This window comes from Hyaena hyaena, unplaced genomic scaffold (genome assembly GCF_003009895.1).
Source record: "Hyaena hyaena isolate Hyena2069 unplaced genomic scaffold, ASM300989v1 scaffold_7, whole genome shotgun sequence".
Classification (NCBI taxonomy): domain Eukaryota; kingdom Metazoa; phylum Chordata; class Mammalia; order Carnivora; family Hyaenidae; genus Hyaena; species Hyaena hyaena.
The window spans coordinates 2,891,188-2,914,253 of record NW_024080639.1 but is presented as its reverse complement, the minus strand read 5'-3'; the positions used below and the strand labels follow the sequence as shown (position 1 = coordinate 2,914,253).

The 23,066-nt window shown below is 44.6% G+C and overlaps 1 protein-coding gene across 1 annotated transcript in view; it reads right to left on the bottom strand.

Annotated features, from left to right (window-relative positions):
* Positions 1–23,066, bottom strand: part of TOX3 (TOX high mobility group box family member 3) — a 107,599-nt gene that overhangs the window by 29,828 nt on the left and 54,705 nt on the right. The window lies entirely within an intron of this gene.

The window sequence follows — 23,066 nt, the reverse complement described above, 5'->3', positions numbered from 1 at the left end:
GTCTTTTTGTACTGTGTATTGTCTCTTCCTTTTAGTGCATCAAAATAACACACAGGCTTGGGATCCAAAGGGTGAAATGTAGACATCCATTCTCTCATATAAATAGAGCTACTTAATTATTTAAACTAAAAGGCGGGGCACGCCTGGGTGGCTCCATCGGTTATGCGTCCCGACTCCTGATCTCAGCTCAGGGCATGATCTCATGGTTTGGGAGTTCGAGCCCCGCGTCGGGCTCTGTGTTGACAGTGCAGAGCCCGCTTAGGATTCTGGGTTTCCTTCTCTCTGCTCCTCCCCTGCTCTCTCTCAGAATAAATAAACTTTAAAAATTTTTAGAAAAATAAAGTAAAAGGCATAACTTCCCCAAGGAGAGAGAGAGAGAGAGAAGAGAAATACAGAGAGATGCATGTAGAAAACAAATAGACACACATGGATATGGAAGATCCACAGAATCCTCTTCATAGTAAACCTGCCAACACTTACTTCCAGGGCGCTCTGGGCCCCTGGCTCTGAACTTGTTGGGTTCGTGCACAGACGCTGGACTGACACGCTACACTTTATCTATCATACCAGGATCCAAGCACTAAGCGGATTCACGCGGAAGGTTCGAATGGTTCCAGAGTGGGGCTGTGGTCTCCGGAAGCAAAATCCCACCCTGTAAAATGACTCCTAAAGACACACTCACACAATGGGCCCACAGATTGCTCTGGATAAACATCTTTCTAAGGATTTCTGAAAGATGTACCTGTTAGCAATCAAAGGAGACCTTTATCTAGTGTTTCGAAGGCATGGGGTACCAAACCCGTGTGGGGGCAGTTTCGCCAACATATACTTATGTCCCAACCCATCATGGTGCATACATCAAATAGGCGTCACCTGTAGGTCCAGCATACCTCAATAAAGTGCTTTTCAAATAGTTTTAAAGTTAAAAAATGGCCCATACCCCCCCCCCGCCCACATCCACAGACATATTCCCCCCACCTTTTCCTACAATATTAAACACGTGCAAGCCAAAGCATAGGTTTCTGGCTGGGAATTTCTGATGAATTAATGATCCTAGAATAACATCTCGGGCCTCCATGCTGACCAACCTTTCTGGATGTTCATGAGGACTTGGGTCCCGATGTGCATTCCAGGCTCCCCTCCTCCTATGCCTCCAGCAAGCGACCCGCAGCCCGCAACCCAGCTTTAACGTTATTTAAATGTACGTTTTGTTGGGGAATTAGAAATCCATTTAAGGAGAGCAGCTCATTATCAGAGAGTATTTTTTTTTAAGATTAAACTCACTTATTACCTAATAGCACCTAAAACCACAAAGAAAAATAAAATGGCTATTAAACTAAGGGCCTAAACAATTCAAAAAACAAATTAAGCTTCGAGTAAAATAAGAACTGGGTTAGAAATCCTCTTCTGAACAGTTAGGATGCGAATGTAATTACTGGAGAAACTACAGCTAATCAGCTGTGAATTGTATCCATTAATTAGTATTTGCCCTGGAGAAATGAGAAAAATCAGTAAGAATGCTGGCTCCGTGGTGTGCCCGTGAACCACGCGCCGGCCACGCTGCGTTTAGTCAAGCACGTGGCTCCACTGGTCCACGTAATTTGAAAAGCTCTCACCTGAAGTACTGAGCTGGAATTACAAAGCACTCCTTCCATATCTTCTGTATCTATAGCGGGCCTTAATTAATGGCTTTTCATTTGGAAACACTTGGCGATCGGGCGGGAACAGTTATATATCATCTCAAACGGAAGCCAATGGCTGCCGTCCCATTGGGGGTAAAATATCTCCCCTACAAAGCTGGCCTCACATACTGACTGGTGCAGGGAAGGGGCTTCCTCTAGCACAGGTGGCTGGGTCCCTGCTTGAGCATGGTAGGGTGGTTGGATAAAATAGAGGTTGTCCAGTTAAATGTGGCTTTCAAATAGACAACTTTAAAGGTATAAGTATGTCCCATGCACTACTTGGGATACACTTATACTTAAAAAAGAAAAAAGCATTCTCTGTTTATCTGTGATTCAACTATACCGGGCTATTGTGTATTTTTACTTGCTAAATTTGGCCACCCTACAGCATCGTTAAATTGATCACAATGACAGGGATGCCACTTTCCATTTGATTTACCTTATCTCGTAACGCTGGCTTAATTTAATTTGTTTTATTTTAAAATGTGACCTATGAATCCTGCTTTACTCGTTCTGTGTAAGAACAGATCTGATTCTGAGAGAAAAAGTGATCCTTTGGGGGCAGATCTCTAATATAATGACCTCCGAACAATTAGCTTTAACTGAATTGTGTACAATTAAATTTACTTTATGTTCTAAGAGACGGCGACATTGGTAAACACAATATATTACAAAAAAATCCCCAGGTCCACGAGGGAAAGGGCCTTCCCTGTGTTCCCCGCTGTCTCCCCCCAAACTAGCAACGATTCCCCCGCCACGTAATAAGCGCTCCAACACTTGCTGAAGACAGAGGGAAGGGGAGAAAGGTTGATCACACTTTTAACTTCATTGTCTCGTAATCACCCATCCTAACTGGGGCGATTGCATCACTTATTTTTTTATGATGATAACGAGAATGATAATGATAGCAATAATAGTAATTTCCCCGAGAGGCCTGCTACATACATTATTTTTTCATTTAACTCTCCCAAGCGGGACTAAATGTAATTTATTCTCCCAAAAACAAGTTAGGGGGAAAAAAATTAGTAGCCCTATTTTATAGATAAATAGTCTGAGGTTTCGAGGGCTCCATGCCCCTAAGCATACAGGTCAGCCCTGGAATCTGGCACCCCTCCTGATCACTTACATTTCAATAGGCACGGAACCTTGCATATTTCACTCAGTGATGAATTCAAGTTTAAAGCTCGATTTTTATCGTTTTATCATCTTACTCGAGGCTACGGTCTCCCTGGTGGTGTTTCCAGCTACCTCAGTCTAGCAGAATGCACCCCAAGAAAACAGGTGCAGAGTTGCAAAGCCCAAGGCTGCAGACCACTGTCCCTCTTTTATGAGTCACTGTGCGCTCTACACCAGGTGAAACGTTCTGAGAAGTCCTGCAGCGCAGTCATTCAGCAAACGTTCATTTATGTGCCTACTATGTGCAAGGCACTGTGCTAGGCTCTGGCAACAAAATGCTGAGAAACATGACAAAGCTCCAACCTGGACGGAGCTTACAGTTTTCTCTGAGCGGGGGACGGCAAGCCTCCTCCCTCCCCCCAAATTTTCCACGGGACACCTCTTTTGGTTTCCCTCACAACAGTCTGCAGGAACACCTTGGGAAACCTTGTTCCAAACTCTTTATTGACAATAGTCTTTTATTTTCCCTGAATACTTCTTACAAGAAGCTAATATCCTCATTTCGCCCCATGCTAAAGTTGACGCATTTTACGAATCGCCTAAATAAGAATTTCTAAATCACTTGTTCTGGGTCATCTTAATTTGGCCGACTTCCAAGCTTTCTAGGCGGTAGCTTTCCACTGATGTTCCTTGGAGAAGCCCCTAATACCACCACGTAAGGGCCTTTAACGTGATTTCAGGAGGCAACGCAGAATATTTCAAATAAACCAAAGGAACATCGGGTGAAACAGAGTTACCTACTGCGAAGAGCATATAAAGACATTAAGAAAGAAACCGGCCAATTCAACGGTTTCAAAGAGCTTACACGTTGGCGGAATGGTCATTTGCGAGGCAGGGGCATTTATGAAGTACACTGGTGATGATCGGTCCTTTCCACTTTGATCGGCTCTAATAGATGTGATCCCCAAAGATAGAATCCCCAAAGATATAATTATAAAGCAGAACTAAATTACTCTGCATGTCGAACTTCTGTACCTTCCTGATTTCACAAAAGAACATCTTCATTGTACCTGGAGGTAGATTTGCTTTTGCGGGCTTGGTGAATAATTATAGCTTCGGCAAATACAATTTATGAAGGGCATCAATTAAAAAGGGCCATTGCAGGCCTGCTGAAAGAAATTTATGAAAGACCATCATGTTCGTGGCCTGTCTCACCATGTGAGGTGCCGAAGTAAATTAACGGAGGTTGTTCATTCCAGCCTGTCCGGCAAGAGGCTTGGAAGAAAGCAGACCAGCGCCAACAAAACCCGTCTGTAATCACAAAACGGATGCTTCGGTGTGGTGAGTCCACCACACAACATCATTTGCACTGAACTTATTTTGACACCCATGTAAAGAATTGTATGTAGGCTTCTCATAAAGCAGCAATAACTATAGGGCATCAAACAGCTAAATGGCACAAATTTAACCCTTAAAAAAAAGATAATTCCTTCGAATTCTCTTTCCTTTGTTCCCATTAGGTTTGTTAGCAGACACCGTCCAATTTGATGTCTCAGTAAGGACATCTGTCAAGTTGCCTACACAGATGAACTGTGCCCATCATGGATCAAGTGTGCCAAAGGACAGTCACATGATGAGAAGGCGGGGCCTCCGAGTTTGCACACTCTTAAAGGCTCTGGCCACGACCCTGTGGAAAAGAACTTACCAAAGATAATCGGGTTTTAACCATTTCCAGCAGTGGTAATCTATTTCAGGATTTAGAGTCCCAAAGAGGGGACACAAGCCCAATATGGCAAGTGACAATAAATACTGGTGATTAACAGGGGTAGATCTGGAGCTCCGTATCAAGAACATAGAATGATGCAGCGAATAAAGACAGTCCATACCAAAAGCTACGCATTCAACAGTCTGGAAACAAAACACTGGAAACAATGGACTAAGACATATAATGAGCAGGGAGTATACACACACACACATACACAGACACACACAATTCTGCTAATTATGTATATGCAACTATATACAGAGAGAGGATTATGTTCACACATATGTATAATTACACACACACACATTCACACACATATATTAACAGGTTCAAATATAAAGCAAGATTTTTGTAAGAAAATAAACTTTCAAAAATATTATTTGCCTTTCCATATGCTAAAAGCTCCTAGATAATTATCTCCCAGGGGCGCCAGATTCCCATACCCAACAGCCTACAACATTTGCATCGGGATGTCAATAGGCGTCCCAATCATATGCACAAAACCGAATTCCTCATCTTCTCCCCACCCAAACCCGCTCCATCCACAGCCTTCACGAACTCCTTTGATGGGGCGATGACTCAGTTCTGGTGACTCAGGCCCAAAGCCATCCTTGAATCCACTTTCTCCCTTCTGCCATCATATCATCAAAGGTTGTGCTGGCTCCTCAATCCAGTTAAACCCACCACTGACCACTGGTCCACTCCCTCCACTGGATTCACCAGGCCCAGGCCACCCAGCCCCTCCTGGGGTCAATGATGCAGCCTCCTGGCAAATCTCACTGGCCCTACACACTGTCCACCAATCTATTCTCAGCACAGAGCCAAAGAGAGCCCTTGAAAACCTAAGTCAGGCCATATCCCTTCTCTGAGTAGAATTTTCCAATGGCTTCCTATTCCCTGGGAAAGAAGCCAAGGCCTCATAATGGGCCCATGTTTCTTCTCTGACCCTTGGCCACTGTTCTCCCCCTTCTTCTCCTCCCCTAACCTGCTGGCTTCTCTGTTGTTCCTCCAATACCCCAGACACAGTCCTACCTCAGGGCCTTTGTACAGGCTGTTTCCTTGTAATGTCCTCAAGCCTCTCGCTCACTTCCTTCTCCTTTTTTCTTAATTTTTATTTATTTTGAGAGAGATAGAGAGACAGATAGAGAGACAGAGGGCTTGAATGCATGTGAGCCTGGGAGGGGCAGAGAGAGAGAGAGACAGAGAGAGAGAGAGAAACAGAGAGAGAGAGAGAATCGCAAGCAGGCTCCTCACTGTGCGCACAGAGCCCAGCACAGGGCTCAAACTCACGAATGCTGAGATCATGACCTGAGCCAAAATCAAGAGTCAGACACTCAACTGACTTGAACCATCCAGGCGCCCCTCACTTCCTTCGAGTCTTTGACTACTCTCTAAAATTTCTCTGCAGCCCTCTTCCCCCTCCAGCACTTTCTAGCCCTCTTCCCCACCTTGATTTTTTTCATAACATTTTTCATAACATATTTATTGTCTTCCCTCCGCCCAACCTAGAATGTAAATTTGGTGAGGATAAGTATGTGTCATCTACTGTTTACACTGACATCCCAGTGCCCAGGAGAGCTTGATAAATAGTAAGTGTTCAACAAATCTGTGTTGAATGCATGAGCAAATAAATTAATTTCGAGATGTGAAGAGCTGGTACGCAGAACTGTTCTCCAAGCCAAGGAGGGCACCAGAAAAGCACTTGAAATTCAAGCAAAAAAAGAAGAAACCAAGCACCCATCACCAGGGTCCTGCACAAGCCACACCTATGGGAGCGAAGGGGTGATGGGAAGAGTTATAGATTCTAATAAAATTAATATTTTATATGTTAGAGATACTTCGCTTGAAAAAAAATGCTTCATTCTAGAAAATGCACTAGCCCTTTGATAGAAAAGACACAGAGGCCTGGGTGGGTGGGAGCGGAGCATTAAGGGTGGGTGCCTTGGGGTTTGAAAACAGGCTGTGGTGAAAACACCGATTCTGGCCTGCAGGCAAAAAGCCTGGAGAAGAGAAAGCCAATAATCTAACATCGAGGGACCAAGAATCTGAGCATTAAATCTGACAGTTAATTTTTTTTTCTGATTTAAAATATTCTGGTTTTAAATTTTGCTTCAAAAGCTCCGTCAGAGTTTCTCAAAGTGTGGTGCTAGGGGCCACCGACTCATCAGATGAAATTTTTAAAAATGCAGATTACTTGATTCTCCAAAGTTTACTGTAGCAGACTCTCGGCGGGGGGGGCTAAAATCTGTGTTTTTTTACCCAGCTTCTCAGGAATTCTACAACGCGCTAACATTTGAAAACGACTAGCCTGGTTCATCCTGGACTAACGCAGATATTTTTTTCTTTTAATAAAGCCTTCCATACATCTGAAGATGATCTGGTTGAAACGCTGAAAGAGCACAAGCCGTTTTTGTTCAGAGCAGTACATGCTTGGCTCAATTGTTTCCAATCTCTTAATCTCTTCTTATCTTCCTCACTTTCAGGAAACAGAAGACACGCACGAGGGCACCATTGGCCCCTCTCCCACCCTCGTGAGCAGAAGGAAGGACAGGGATGTCCTACGTCGGACCAAGGAGGGAATAAAGGTTCTACACTTCTAGAATACTCTAGACTTCTAGAATACAGGTTTTAGATTTCTCAGCAACTTCCGTGGGCCCACACAAGGAACAACAATGCCTAAATATATGGCCTCTACTCAAACACAGAGGCCTTTGGATTTTCATGATCTGGACGCATCTGAGTCTGCAAATTGCATAACCATCTGGACTCGTTAGAGGCGGCAAAAAGAAACACACACACACACACACACACACACACACACACACACCCCACCCTCTCAAACCCAACTGCACTTGTTTAATATCAGGAAAACAAATAGAAGCAGAGGGGAAGATACTAAGCTTCCCAAATCAAGTTTTCTTTTTAACAAAAATGGAGCCATCCTTGGGCCCCGCCCAGCAAGCAAGCGTCACCAATATTCAAAAGAAAGCCCTGATGTACCATACGCACACGCCCGCGAGAAGAAGCCAATGGTAATGCACGTGCTGTTAAGTGGCCACATCTTTGTGTAATTCTGGCCCATCTCTCCCCTTTCTTCCAAAGCCTTACTTAAGACCCTGAACCCAGCACCTACTGGATGCCAACCGGTAGGGTATGTTTGGGGACTATATCTAACTTTCCGAAGACGTCAAGAAGTAGGAGATTGGGCTGTTGCTTTTAAGGGATGACAGCCCAGTTAGGGTGATGGGGCAAGAACATTTCTGAGCCTAAGGGCCAGGTCTGGGAGGGGTGCACACTTTCGGGAGAGGATCCAAAAAGGAAGGGTGACTCTGGGGAACACGTCCGGAACCCAGGAAGGGGGCAAAAGGAGGGGGTGTCCAGTCAGAAAGGAGGCAGTGCATGAAGCTGCACAGGCTTCATTCAAAGAAGCAGAGGCCAGTGTGGCTGCAGAGAGGCACCAGGTTTGACAGAAGGGGAGGTAAGCTCGGGGGGATGGTCGGCAGCCAGGCTCTGGGGAGCCCTGACGGCCAATCTAAACATCCTGAAATGTACTACATCGGAAAGCCTGTAAAGGATTTTGTTGGAGGGAAGAAGTAGAGAGAGATGTAAAAGCCACGCTTGAGGTCACGGAGAGTCCGAGGTGGACAAGATAGGTCGGTACTGGGAAAAACCGGAAGCAAGACCAGTTAAGAGCACTTGAAGGTTGGCACGAGATTCCAGGCATCCAGACCGGGCAGAGGCAGGAGTGGGAAGAATTGGATACAGAGAGCACTTCATCTCGAGTCGAACGAACCTGGCTTTGAACTCCAGTCCTGCCACGCTAGCTGCGGGATAGTAGGCAAGTTGTCTATCTTGTCTTTAAGTGCAAGTTCAAGTCCCAGCTGATCCCCTAACTGTACAAACCACTGAGCCTCTGTGCACTGAAGTCCCCCCATCGACGATAAGAGAGTAAGAATAGAGTTTGCCTCATCCAAGGGGAGGGTTTGAGGACTAAATAGGGTTGTACCTAAGGGGCCATCTCTTCTATCTGTACTAATGGCTATGTAACATTTCAACGAGCCTTGCAGAAACCAAAGCAGACCATGCATGATCTCTTTCACAGGCTGTCATGGCTTCTCCTGGCAGAACACGAGAATTAGTTTTACTCCTCGAAGAATGCCAGTGGCTCCCAAGGATATTTCGAGTAAAATCCAAGTTCCTGTAGGATTTGGCTGCTCATTGCTTTTCCAAACTCCCTCCTCAGAGGGTCGCTCCTGCGCACTAGGCCCCAAGCACTGCCCTGACTCCTCCCCACTCTCCTCTGGGCCTTTGCACCTGCCATCCTCCTGACCCCGACTGCTCCCTCCACTCTCCTTGCTTTACGCAGGTTCTGCTTCACGTCTGGTTCCTGTGGTTTCCTCTGGCCCTGGAACAGTGGGTGGCCCGTGGAAGATAGGTGCTCAGGAATTATTTGTTGAATGGGTGAGGGAGGGAATGAGCCAGAGAGTTCCAAGTTCAAATCCCAGCTCTAGCACACTTAGGAGCTCGATATCATCACGAGTGGCTTCATGTTACCGCTCTGAATTTCTGTTTCTTCGTTTTTAAGGACGAAAGAATAGAGCTTTGAGGGCGGGGGGGGGTGCTGCTTGAGGAGGGAGATAACACAAAGCCGCCCCCCCTCCCGCTCCTCAGCAAATGGCCTTGTATGGAAGAGGCACTTGGTAAATGTCAGGAAGTTGAGAGTGAGGAGCCTGCAAAGGTAGGAATTTGATAACCTGAGAAAAATAACTGGGTCACAGACTACATTTTATGTAGTCTTTATTAAATGTCTATAGTATGAAAGAGATAATGGTGGATACTGGGTAAAAATATGTGAGGAAGATTCAGTTTATATCTAAGAAGGGCTCAAATGGGAAAGATAGATACATAACAGGTGCTACTGTATGGATATATGCAAAACACTCCCCATGAAACATCAGTAGAAGATTTCAAAGAAGAGGAGCCATTTAAGTGGGGTCTTGAAGGATGTGTAGGAGCTTGCCTGTGAGACAAGAGCATTCTGGGAGAGAGAACTACTTGGCAAAGCCCTACTGTCATCAAAGTGGGCCTGGCTGGCCTAGAAACTGGGACACAAGCCTTCTTGGCAGAGAGGACAGAGGGAGGGTTGAAATGGGAGCCAGCAAGTACACACTTGGACTTTGGTGAGGTTTACAGACCACACTATGGAGAAGTTGAGCTCAAACATGCTATATGGATAAAAGGAGACCTACGACATGTACAATTGTAGGTGGAGGAAAGAGAAAACACAAAAGTGAAGGAAGATCAGCCGCCAATAAGCAGAAGAGAAGATTCAAAGCGTAACTTCCAAAAAGTAAGAACGATGTCTATCCTGTGTGTTTTCTATGGTTTTCGGCAAACTGAGGTCTTCTTTTATATAATGACAGCAACTTGTAAAACAGTGGTGCGTGGTCTGCTTTGGTTTCTTGAAAAGCGCTGAAATGATTGCTAATAGTTATTAGTCAGGATGGAAAAGGGGGCTGCTTTCTTTGATGTCAGTATCAGAACCAGAAAGACCCCTTCCCCTGGCCCCCAAAGTTTTGACATTCAAATGCAGATTTCCATCACCAGCAGTCCGTACGTCACTTGGGTTTAGAAAGGGCTGTGTCTCCTGATAAATTCCAATATTCCTGAGAGGAATAACAACTTAGCTCTCATCTGTTCAGGGCACTTCAGTGGGAACTCGTTTACAGTAAGTAGATCCACGGATACATACTGTAGGTATCATCTGCAAGGGCAGTCAGAAAGTAACACCTTGGAAAAGCCCTCCTTGGCACCACCTTGCCCACCTCTGGCTGCACTGGGTTCTCCTCCGCCAACCTCCAGAGCAGTCTGTGTGTCACTCTGCACGGTGCTAAAGTGATCTATTTCCCCATCCATCTCTCCCTCGAGGGCAGAGGCTGTAAAAGCCTCACTGACCTCTGTAGCACCATATCCTGGCACACAGTAGGTACTCAGCTGATAAGACAGGGCCCCAGGGCCGGGCTCAGGGGTACTTGCAATTGGCAGCTCGGTGTGATTTGAAAAACGTGTAACAAAGCTATTTATTTTTCTGTCCGCATGATTCAGTCCACACTGAATTCAGGGGAACCATTGCTATGGTCCACCAAAGTACTGCACAGCCTAAAACAAAACAGAGATGGGAAGTCACAGAAGATCAAATCGGGAGTTGTTATCCTCATACTTCCAGATTCTGTAGTTCATGCCACAATCACGTGACTAAGGACCTCGGAGACTTTCCACTGAAAACAAACTTTCAGGTCTCTAATGACATAACCTATTTATACCGAATACCCTCAGTAAGTCTCCTGGGCCTCCCTTCTTACACAACCGTATGAAATTTCAAATGTGAAAAAGGGCCGAATAGCCCTGAGTATTTTTCAATGGCAATGTCTTAACCAACCCCAGCATTTCTCGAGTTCGTAACTAAACTCTCCTCGCCGGTAGTAAAACTCTTGGTGCTCTGTAATTCAGTCCCTCCAATTATGATTTGTTATGAATTCCTTCAAAGCATCGATGATGTCCCAGGATTGGGCTTCCGTTCTTTGATCTCTGAAGTATAAAACGTAGTGCTCTTAAACAGTATCATGTTCAGGTGCTAATAGGCTACTTAATACAGAGATGCAGATAAAGCTATAGATGTAGATATGCAGATAGAAGCAGAGAGATAGGCAGGTCATGGATTCTCAGCCATGGACAATTCTGCCCCACAAGGGACATTCGATAATGTCTAGAGACAGTTTTTACTGTCCTGACTAGAAGATGCTTCTGGTATCTATTGGGTAAAAGCCAGAGATGTTCTTAAACATCCGACAATAGAACAGCCTCCCCAATAAAGAATTATCCTGTCCGAAATGTCAATAGTAGCAAGACTGAGAAGCCCTGATATAGACCAATTCGTACGTTAAGCATAAACAAAAGATATTTGAAGTGTTTTAAAATAAATATTACACGATTATTGCTTCTGCGCCATCCAAACACAATCAGAGTTCTGTCGTCATGTGGGCCTTATGCTGACTTCAGATAGACCTACTTTTAAGATTATTTACTGCAACCAAGGATTGTCTTAAATGTGTCTTCAAATATGTATCAGCTAGTTGGTTGTCAGTGAGGAAGCTTTCCATTTACATACTCGGTTACTTTTTTTTTCCTGCTGCAAATAAATCAAGAAATAGAAATAGTGTAGCATGTTATTCTAAGGCTACTGTTTTTTTAAAAAAAGAGCAACAAACCTATAAATTCTTCCTGACGCACTACGACTTCATGTGTTTATTTTCCAGTCTCCATCATACTTGATGACCGAATACTTGGTGCTTCACTCAAAAATCATCAGCGATAAGAAGATTCCAAACATATATAAAATATAATCATTTAAATCCAACAGGATTAATGTCTATGAATTCACATCTATCACTTCCAAAAGTTTAAGAACAAGACTCAGATATTTGATAAGGATGATAATGGAAGAAACCACCAACACTGATCTGGCTATTGAAACATGCCAGGCCGAGAGTTTTACAGCCTAATGTCAGGGAACTTTTGCTCACACTGCAAGAATATCTTGATTACGCACATCTTTCTGTGCTTTTATGATTGCCTGAGTTCTGCAGGGACAACATTTTGCCAGATGGGTGATCGTACTGCTTTCATTAGTTTTCTGTATCTCACCAGTTATGTTTGTTTTTTAATCTAAAATCTTGTACTGGGAAAGGGCTCCCCCAAGACCCTAAATCCCACTTCTGATAAGGTCTGGGGGCAAGAGAGAGCAGAATTACATTCCTCCCAACTAGCTCTTCCAAAATCTGTAATTTCAGATTTCATAACATGTTTACTTTAAAAAAAAAAAAAAGAGAGAGGGTTTCCCCCGTAGACTTATATTTTAGTTACTTTTGAGTAGGAGGCTAATGGTTTCTTAAACATAACCGTAAAATAAAATCCCTTCAAAGGAGGGGCCATTGGCTTTCATCCTGAAGACAAAAAAATGGGATTCAGTCAAGATGTCGATGTTAATCTGGTCTACAGCTCAAACTTACTTTAGCATGTTATATGAAATACCCATGAATTCAAGTATTCCTAAATAAAAGAGGCATTTTATTCTGAGAATCCCAAAAAGTCATTCTTGACTAATACGTTCAAGATTACCTTAACATTTCCTTGCATGAATTCAAAAATACGTGATTATACAGCAATTTGTAAGCAGCTCTTTTTCTTAAATCATATATCAAATTTTACCCACTTCAGCAAAACTCCAATTCTGTTCCAGAGGAGTAACTCGACTATGCGAAGGAAAACTGGATCAAGTTGTAAATGCAAGAGTGACCGAAAAGGAGATAAAACAGATGCAAACATCTTAACGCAATCATTAGTGGAGCTGCCTTTTAAGTCAAAGACATATATGAATGTCTAAATGTCATAAGCTAAGGTACATGAATACTACCTAAATCCTGATCAACCTCTTACTGTGCCACAGTTATAAATGCAACCTATTTGGAGAGGACAGCTTGGCTTAGGACAAACTGCTTAGCTTTAAATAAAACGTTAGTGCCATTTTATAGGGACTCCTCTACAAAGTGCATGCATGACCAACTGGTCCTGACTCCATTTATTCCTAGAAAGGGATGTTGGGTTTTTTTTGTTTTTTGTTTTCTTCCCCCCTCATTGCTACTAGTGGAAGAATATATATGGCACAAAGGAAAAAATTGCTCCACATTTCACAGGGCTGGTTAATAACGGAGGGGAAAAAGTAAGATCCATCTATAAAGCCTATCTATAAATTTCTTCAGCCATCATAAAAATAAGTTAGAGGTATGATCTTTTTTGTAAAAGAACTGCAGCTGCTTTCATATCAAGATTAATACAGAAAACAAACCCTGTCTAATAGGGTCTCCTGAGGTAAGTAACAGCCTCTTGGAGGGAGGCCCATCTGGTACTGGCCGGAAGTGGCTCCCTTCCCCAATGGGCTGTGCAAACACTCAATACCAAAAGTCAGTGCTCACAGAAAAGACCATGCCCTCAAAAACCATGCTTACTGCCCAAACTGCTTCACTCTTATGGTTTAATAAATTTCTTCAGGTGATAAAGATAATAGTCTAGTGGACAACTGGTTAAAAAAAAACAAGCACATGTAGAGGAGAACTCAATGTAAAAGATCAGATTTCCCCAATAGGAAAAATAAACCCTCCAGAGATAACAGGGAATATGTTATATAAAGTCAACGTTATTTTTTTTCCTTAAATAGTTTATGGTCAAGTTGGTTTCCATATAACACCCAGTGCTCATCCCCACAAGTGCCCTCCTCCATGCCCATCACCCCCCCAAGTCAACATTCTTGACCCTTGCATTGACCATTAAGAGCTCGGGAAAATACCAAGCTCTCATCTCGTTCCAGCATCCAACAATTATAAACTCCCCTCGTGTGCCTGTCGAAAAGGAGCGAAAAGTAAAAAGAAACCAACCCTCAGGGACCTTTGCATCTACTGTTGGCCAAAAGTTTTTAGAAGTTGTTCCGGGCAGTTTTTAATACAAGAAAAGTTAACTTTACCAGAGAGATGAGATTTAATTTCTAGCGGCGGAACCTGACGCTGATGTTTCATGGGGTCCACTCTGGAACTATATAAAGTATTGCTTTCTGACAAAGAGTGGCCGAGGTATCAACACCCTGCTCTTGACAGATGTTCATGATGGAAGGTCTGGGTAAGAACAGGGGAGTTTTACAAAGTAGCAGAAGCAATGACGTAGAAAAGGGATCTTTGACACTAAACACAATGTAATATGTATAGATTTTATTTTTATTATTTTTTAATATAATTTATTGTCAAGTTGGCTAACATACAGTGTATACAGTGTGCTCTTGGTTTTGGGGGTAGATTCCCGTGATTCATCACTTACGTACAACGCCCAGTGCTCATTCTCACAAGTGCCTACTGTTCATCAAACCTTACAGACTCCCGTAGTGGAGAGAAACTTCATTAGCTGGGCAAGGTCTTCCTAGGAGTTTAAGAGCATCAGGTATAAACACGCTAGAAGGGTTGTATGTCTCGAACCTATTGATTTTATTTGAAATGGTTCTGAAGCGGTTTTAATGACACAGGAAAATGGACATGGTGTATACACCATGATTCAAAACTATACACAGTGTGGCAGAATTTTTCTTTTATTTTTGTACGCATTCTAAAGTTAGCACCTAGTACTTCTGCAATCAGAAAAAAAATATTTACAATGGAACTGCCCAGAAAGGAGTTCCCTAATCTCTAGCAGCATAAAGCACGTAAGTATATAAAAACCCTGAAAATAAAAACACAGCAATAATCAATTTTTACTGTTCATGCATTTACTCATTCTAACAACAAATATATTCTGATAACCTTTACATTGCCAGGCAGTTTGCTCAAGTAGGACAAATACCACGTAGTCAAAAAAAAAAAAAAAGTCCCTTCCTTCATGGAACACACAGCCCTGAGCAGGAAAAGAAGAAAACAACCAAATGATTATAGAAATATACAGTGAAGGGGTACCTGGGTGGTTCAGTCGGTTGAGTGTCTGACTTTGGCTCAGGTCATGATCTCACGGTTCGTGAGTTCAAGCCCCGCATCGGGCCCTGTACTGACAGCTCAGAGCTTGGAGCCTGCTTTGGGTTCTGTGTCTTCCTCTCTCTCTGCCCCTCACTAGCCCTCCCACTCTCAAAAATAAATAAATATTTTTAAAAATTAAAAAATAATAGAGTGAAACGTCACCTGTGAAGTATGCCATGAAGAAAGACACAGGGTGCAGGATGGATTAGAATGCGCGCTGGGCTGCCCAGCTAGGAAAATACAGCAACAGAGCAGGTGAGAGATGACGGTAGCATGGATTAAGGAAGTGATGAGGAAAGTGCAGAAGTGGATGGAGTCCTGGGATTTTGACCGTGGAGGAGCTGACGAGTCGAGAGGCGAGAGCGAGAAGGGACTGCCAGGGAAGAGAGCTGGGTTTGGAGCTTCCATAACTGGATGCGAGTCAGCAGGAAAGAATTCATCTTGAGGGAAGGCGGGCTGCATCATGGGTGCCTTTTCAATGTGTGGGGATTGAGGCACCAAGAGATGTCTGTAGTTTACGGGAACAGTGTGGAATAGAGATTTTGTACGTGTGAGGCATGGGTGCAGATGTTTGATGAAGCCATGAGCATGAATGAGACTGGGGAGAGAGACTATATAGAGTGGGGCGAGAGGAGGTCTAGGGCAGAATCCACAGGAACTTCAGTATTTAAGGACCCGGATGTAGATCCAGAAAGGAGCCTGTGAAAGTGACAAGGGTTTTAGAGGCAGCTTAGAGAGGGTGGAATTCCTGACGTTAGGAGAAGCCCTCAGGAAGAAGAGAGGGATGAGGCATGTCAGATACTGAAAAAACTTGACGTGTGATGAGGCTGAAGTCCATCTGTTTGTTTTAGCGACACCAAGACACTTTGCCATTGACAAAAAGCACAGAACAGAAGTACAAGGGAGGGACAGGACCCAAGGCCCCCTGGGACTTGTGAAGACACAATAGACGTCCATGCCACATCACGGAACCGTATCCAAGAGAAACTCAAATACTTAAGTATCTCCAGTTTGGGTGGAAGGACAGAAAAGTAGAGGAGCCAAAAGGGCACACTGTGGCCAAGGAGAAGTCACACATACAGGTGACCCTGGAACGGTGTGGCGGTTACGGGGACAGACTGCTGCACCGTCAAAAATCCCCATAACTTTAATAATTCCCCAACACTTAACTCATGACAGCCTCCAGTTGACCAGAAGGCTTACCGACAACCAACAGTCAATTAATACGTGTTCTGTATGTTAGATGTATTATATACTGTATTCTTCAACATACACAGCAAGCTAGAGAAAAGAAAATGTTCTTAAGAAAATCATAAGGAAGTCTGGGCACCTGGGTGGCTCAGTCAGTTAAGCCTCCGACTCTTGATTCAGCTCAGGTCATCATCTCATGGCTTGTGAGATCGAGCCCTGTGTGGGGCTCTGTGCTGGCAGCGAGAAGCCTGCTTGGGATTCTCCCTCTCCCTTTCTCTCCCCCTCCCCCACTCACATTCACTCGCTTGCTCTCTCTCTCTAAGAAACTCTTAAAAAACAAAGTAGATTAGAAAGAGAAAAATCCTAAGACATTTGTAATTCTCAAATAGATAAATAAAAGCATGTTGAGAAGACACTTGGTAGCGAGTTTCTGGCTTACAAGTCTGTGTGGCACAGACAGACAGTGCTTTTAATCCTGTTTCTTCTAGTAGATGTCGGTTTCTTCTGAACACATTGTGTTCACATAAAATTCACTAAAACTGGACTCACACAGTTCAAACTCACATTGTTCAAGGGTCAACTTTATAAAGGAAATATAAATACCCATCATATAATCCTGATTTGTTTATTTATTTTTTTAATTTTTTTAATGTTTACTTATTGTTGAGAGAGACACAGAGTGTGTTCGTGAGAGGGGCAGGGAGAGAGGGAGACAAAGAATGCGAAGCGGGTTCCAGGTTCTGAGCTGTCGGCCCAGAGCCCAATGCGGGGCTTCAACTCACAAACTGTGAGATCATGACCTGAGCCAAGGTCGGACGCTTAACTGACTGAGCCACCCAGGAGCTCCATGATCCTGCTTTATTATGGGAGAGAAGACATTATGCCCTTAGCATATAAATTATCCTCAATAGATAAATAAGAGTCTGAAAATGTCTGAACAGGAAAATTCCTTAGAACAAATGGACAAAAGAGATTTTCTTACAATAAAGCAGAGATATACCATTTGGGATTAGTGGAATGGTCCTGCTTGTCTATGAACTGTAAGCACTGTATGTTCTGGAAACTGGTTGGTTTCCAACGGTGATAAGCACAGGGCCACTCTGTGCTCACACAGCTACCTCACATCCCTCCCCACTGCCTGGATTATCAGGGGCCACTGGAGTAGCTGAGTCACAGATGACAAATAAGGACAAAGAAAAAGCCACCCCCTTCGTCATAGTGGCACAAAAGGGACAAAGAAGAGCTTTCCCAATACTCTTTCACTGCGAGGAAAGGGTCATATGTGAAAAGGTATTATAGGTTGACTCCAACCTCAAGACTGAATACTAATCAATTCAAAATTAAACATCCATACGCTACATCCAGGTGTTACCAAGAAATACCTCTCATCTCCAGTTTTATTGACTTTAAGTTTGAGGAACGTCCACAGTGTGTTCAGAAGAAACCGACATCTACTAGAAGAAACAGGATTAAAAGCACTGTCTGTCTCTGCCACACAGACTTGGAAGCCAGAAACTCGCTACCACGTGTCTTCTCAACATGGTTTTATTTATCTATTTGAGAAAAAAATATTTTTAATGTTTATTTATTGAGACAGAGAGAAACAGCATGAGCAGAGGAGGGACAGAGACAGAGGGAGACACAGAATCCAAAGCAGGTTCCAGGCTCTGAGCTGTCAGCACAAAGCCCGACACGGGGCTTGAACGCATGAACTGTGAGATCATGACCTGAGCCGAAGTCGGACGCTTAACCAACGGAGCCACCCAGGCACCCCCTCAACATCGTTTTTAAAAAAAAAAACAGAAAAACAAGAGAGTCAGACTAGATTTTGCAGTTAGGGTTAATGCAAGAAATAGTAACTGTGAACATTTGAGGAAATCTCTAATAAAATCTGAACTCACTCCTCACAAAGCAATTTGTTTTGGTTACTGTTCATGTTGGGGCTACTTTTAAACCTGCGAGGCCATGTGAATTTCTCCAAGTCTACAATTTTTAAGAACGAAAAACTTAATGATGAAGAAAATATGGAAATAAAGTCAAAAAGAAAAAAAAAGTAAGAATGATTAATAGGTGGGGCGCCTGGGTGGCTTAGTCGGTTAAGCGTCCGACTTTCACTTAGGTCATGATCTCGCGGTTCGTGGGTTCGAGCCCCGCGTCGGGCTCTGTGCTGACTGCCAGCTCAGAGCCTGGAGCCTGTTTCAGTCTGTGACTCCCTCTCTCTCTGACCCTCCCCTGCTCACGTTGTCTCTCTCTCTCCTAGAAATAAATAAAAAATATATTAAAAAAAAAAAGAATGATTAATAGGAAAAAGTGCATTCTACCCACCCCTGACTCTGATCTGTCTAAAGAATGAAATTCATCCACACGGACTCTTTCCCTTTCAACTGCTGTCCTGTCGGCTCTATTAAGAAGAGGAGAAATTTCCACCCTCTAAACTTGAGGAAATAGCAGACTATACTTTCTGTTCATGTGGCCTCCGGCTCTGTATTTTCTGTCTCCAACATACCCCACATTCTCCCGACGTCAAGCTCCCTGAAATGCTTCTTCCCAGCCCCAATGCAACCCTCCCTTGCCTGCAGCCAGGGGCCCCCAGTTGAAATTCCATGCATTCATCCAGAGGCAATGCAAACACCTCCTCCTGCAGAAATCCTTCTCAGCTCAGGCCACCAGAGTTGCCATCTCCTTCTTTAGAATCTTCAAAGCCCTTCCTTTCCATCTCTTTTGTGGCATGTGCTGATTATAAGGAATTCTTCCTCGGCGTCCCCCCACCACCCACGTCTCCCACTACGTTGGAAGCTTAAGGGCAAGGACCATCTTGTCCCCGGGGACTCTTGGCGGGGAGTAACTACGTACAATGCTTTATCAGCAGAGGGACACAATTTAAGCATTTGGATGTATCTTTTCATTCTCCGTGAACTTTTTTTTTTCAAGCGGAAGAGGAAATACCGACTGAAGACAAAGAAAAGAAAGGTCATAGAAATGAAACGTAACAAGCGAAAGGGATTCGAGTCTTAACATTATATTACTTGGGTTCCAGGAAAGAGACCCCCTCCCTGCCCCAAATGGTCTGCAAATCTACAACTGACGCATTGATTTGACAAAGGTGCACTGAGCCTTCGTTACAGAATATATAAGTAGACACACACATGCACACACACACGTATATATACACGCAAAGGATTAAAATAAGCCTTGGAGACATGAGCACCAATAATGTGTATGTCCCAAAAGGCATGATCTGTCTCTTTATTATTAGGTTTCTGATCTCAGAAGAGCCCCGGCGAGCACTCGGCAATCCCTTGTAACTCCTCCTATGCATTTCCTAGAGCAGCTCTACTAAATTCTCTCCTCCCNTAGGTTTCTGATCTCAGAAGAGCCCCGGCGAGCACTCGGCAATCCCTTGTAACTCCTCCTATGCATTTCCTAGAGCAGCTCTACTAAATTCCCCCCCCCCCCCCCCCCCCCCCCCCCCCCCCCCCCCCCCCCCCCCCCCCCCCCCCCCCCCCCCCCCGCCTCCCCTCCAGCATTCTGTCCCATCCTCCGCTAAAGAACTCTGTCCCTCACCGGGAAATACAGAGGCCATCAGCTGAGTTCTTCAACTGTCACCCCCAGACCAGCACCCGGAATCATCCTTTTCCTTCCTTTGCCAGGAAAAGTGCGTCCCTCCAGGGCTACTCGAAGTCCCACCCCCATCTAGACAGGCTCCATCAATTCACCTCTCGTTTGGTTCTTCAGCTTCTCCCACCCGGCTGCTTCCTCCCTCAGTCTACAAAAATGTTCCAACGCTGTTCATCCCCGGGGGGAGGGGGAACCACGGGGACCACTGGGTCTCTCCCACATTAGTCCCGCCTCCTTCCCCCATCCCCACTAACCCAGCTCCACCTCCACACCTTGATCTTTCATTCACCCCTACCCCTCCTGCCATCCATCTTCCTCCGTTTAATGAACTGCGTGTCGTTAAGCACACCGTGGACTCCTAACTACCGAATCCCACGGACACTTCCCCGCAATCTCTCGGGTCTCGAACGGTCGCTTTTCCTCCTCTGACATTTTCAACCATCCCTTTTATGAAAGAGTATTTTCGTTTGGAACCAGTGACTCGCAGACAGTTTTCTTAGCCCCCTGAAGGGTTCTCAGTTTCTTCTTAACACATGCTCAGATCATTCATCACGGCCGATGTGTCAACCACCGCCAGATCTCTTCCAGTCTAAATACCAGTCGTCGTGCTGAGTTGCGACGTTCCAACTCCTTCTGAAAACCGCCACGGGCGTTCAACACTCACACCCAACAGCTCACACTCAACAAACCCAAAGCAGAGACTCCTTGACCAATCGCAGACATGTTCTCCTCACGTGACTACCGCTCTCTCAACTTCCCAGCGCCACCCAGCCCTCAGATTCCAGTCCAGATTAGATCCCTTCTAATCTCTGTCTGCAGTTACCTTTCTCTCAATTCATCTTCTAGACATTTTTATCGCATGGTAGAACAGTGGACAATACTGAAGCCTAGGACTCTCAGAAAAAGCATTTCTCACCCCCGCCCAGTAGGACCGTTTAATATTTTCACATAATGCTTGCGTATCTTATCTCTCCTCTCCACAATGTATACCGTAATCTTGAAAGTAAAATGGGGACCAAAGTGTCTATTTAGTACTTTTTAGACTTAAAGATATTCCCCAACCATTTTCCTCGCTGTTACCTTCTAAGATGCGATTTTTATTTTTAAGTTTATTTGAGAGAGACAGAGCGCAAGCAGGGGAGGGGCAGAGGGGAAGGCTGACAGTGGATCTGAAGCGGGCTCTGAGCTGGCAGCACAGAGCCCGACGGGGGCTCGATCCCACTCACTGTGAGATCGTGAGCTGAGCCGAAGTTGGACGCTTAACCAACTGAGCCCCCGAGGCGCCCCTAAAGATGTGACTTTTAACAGCTACAGGGTATGCCAAGGCCTGGGCATGGCATATTTCACATAATCAGTTCTCTGTAGGGTTAGTCCTCCAAAATGGAAATCTGATCATGGGTATCCTTGTGAGGCTTAAAAATCCTCCAGGGGCGCCTGGGTGGCTCAGTCGGTTAAGTGTCCGACTTCGGCTCAGGTCATGATCTCGCGGCTTGTGAGTTTGAGCCCCACATCGAGCTCAGTGCTGACAGTTCAGGGCCTGGAGCCTGCTTCGGATTCTGTCTTGCTCTCTCTCTGTCCCTCCCCCATTCACACTGTCTCTATCTCTTGAATACAAATAAACATTAAAAAATTATTTTTAAAAAATCCTCCAAAGGCTGCCCAAGGCTTACTGATTTCAAGCTCTTTCCCTCAGTAGGGGAAAAAAGCCATTCACGAACTGACATCACCTTATCTATACAGCCTCATTCCCTTCCCCTCCCCCGCTGTCAACCTTACCCCCTCTACTCCCATGATCCTTCACGTCTTGGTTCTGCTAGTCCCTCCTCTACCAGTGCCTTCCCCTCTTACAGATCTTGCTGCCCAGATGCCCAGGTGTGTTTTTCACATTATGACTGTGTGTCCATTTCCCTGGTTAGCGTGTGAGCCCTTCTATGAGACGCGTCATCTTCTGCACAGCTAAAGACTCACATCTGTGTCAAATAAGTGGGGCCAGTGGTTTCTCGTCTGGGTGTGTCCCCCGCATGGGACTTACTATGTAATACTTACTATAACAAGAGCTCAAATGAACTGAGTGGTAAGTATGTGCCTTGTCAGATGTTGTCTGAGCTTCAGTTGTGGTTTCCTACGTTCTTGGATAATTATTTGCCTGACGCGCTTGTCCCCTCCCCGTCGGCTGTAAATGTCACACTGGAACTGCTTCCCTTTTTGTTCGCTATTCGGTTCTGAATCCCAGACACGCTGGGTGGAACGTGGTAGGTGCCACATAAATATTTCCTGCATAAACGAACAAATGACCCCGTGAGGCCATTAACAGTGTAATCTTCACCCTTCAGGAGGGGAAACGGAAGCGCAAACGCTTGGGTTGGGGCTTCCCATCAAAAATCCGATGACGCGCCAGTATGTTTCAATGTCCCCCTAACAACTTCTCTGAATGTTTCTGGTCTCTCACGAAAGAAGACACCCACGGCCATATGCCAAGCTGTGCTCAGGGCTGTGTGCCACGTTGCCGGGAGCAATAGGAAGTTCAGCTTTTGAAAGAGTCCCCATCTGAACGGCTCGGAGAGGCTCCTTTGACATGACAAAGACTGTCCTTGAAATATTACTCCCTCAGTTGTTCCCGGCTTATAATCAGAGCCATTTTGAGCAATGGATCTGTATGATGAATTTGGGTATCAAATTATTCTGGCAATATTCTCAAAACATTTTAAAGGACCTACTGACGCCAGTCACCTTTAAAACTGCAACAAAAGGGGCGCCTGAGTGGCTCCGTCGACTGGGCATCCGACTTCAGCTCAAGTCAAGACCTCGCGGTTCAGGAGTTCGAGCCCCGCGTCGGGCTCTGTGCTGACAGCTCAGAGCCTGGAGCCTGCTTCAGATTCTGTGTCTCCCTCTCTCTCTGCTCCTCCCCCACTCGTGCTATGTCTCCTTCTCTCCCTAAAAAATAAGTGAACGTTAAAAAAACATTTTTTTAATTTAAACTACCAAAAAAAAAATCCTTAGTTTTCCTTTGATGTAGAACACTCCTGAGAAGCTGCATTTTCCTATACTGTATCTGGGACCAAAGACAGATGGCCAATCAACATTAAG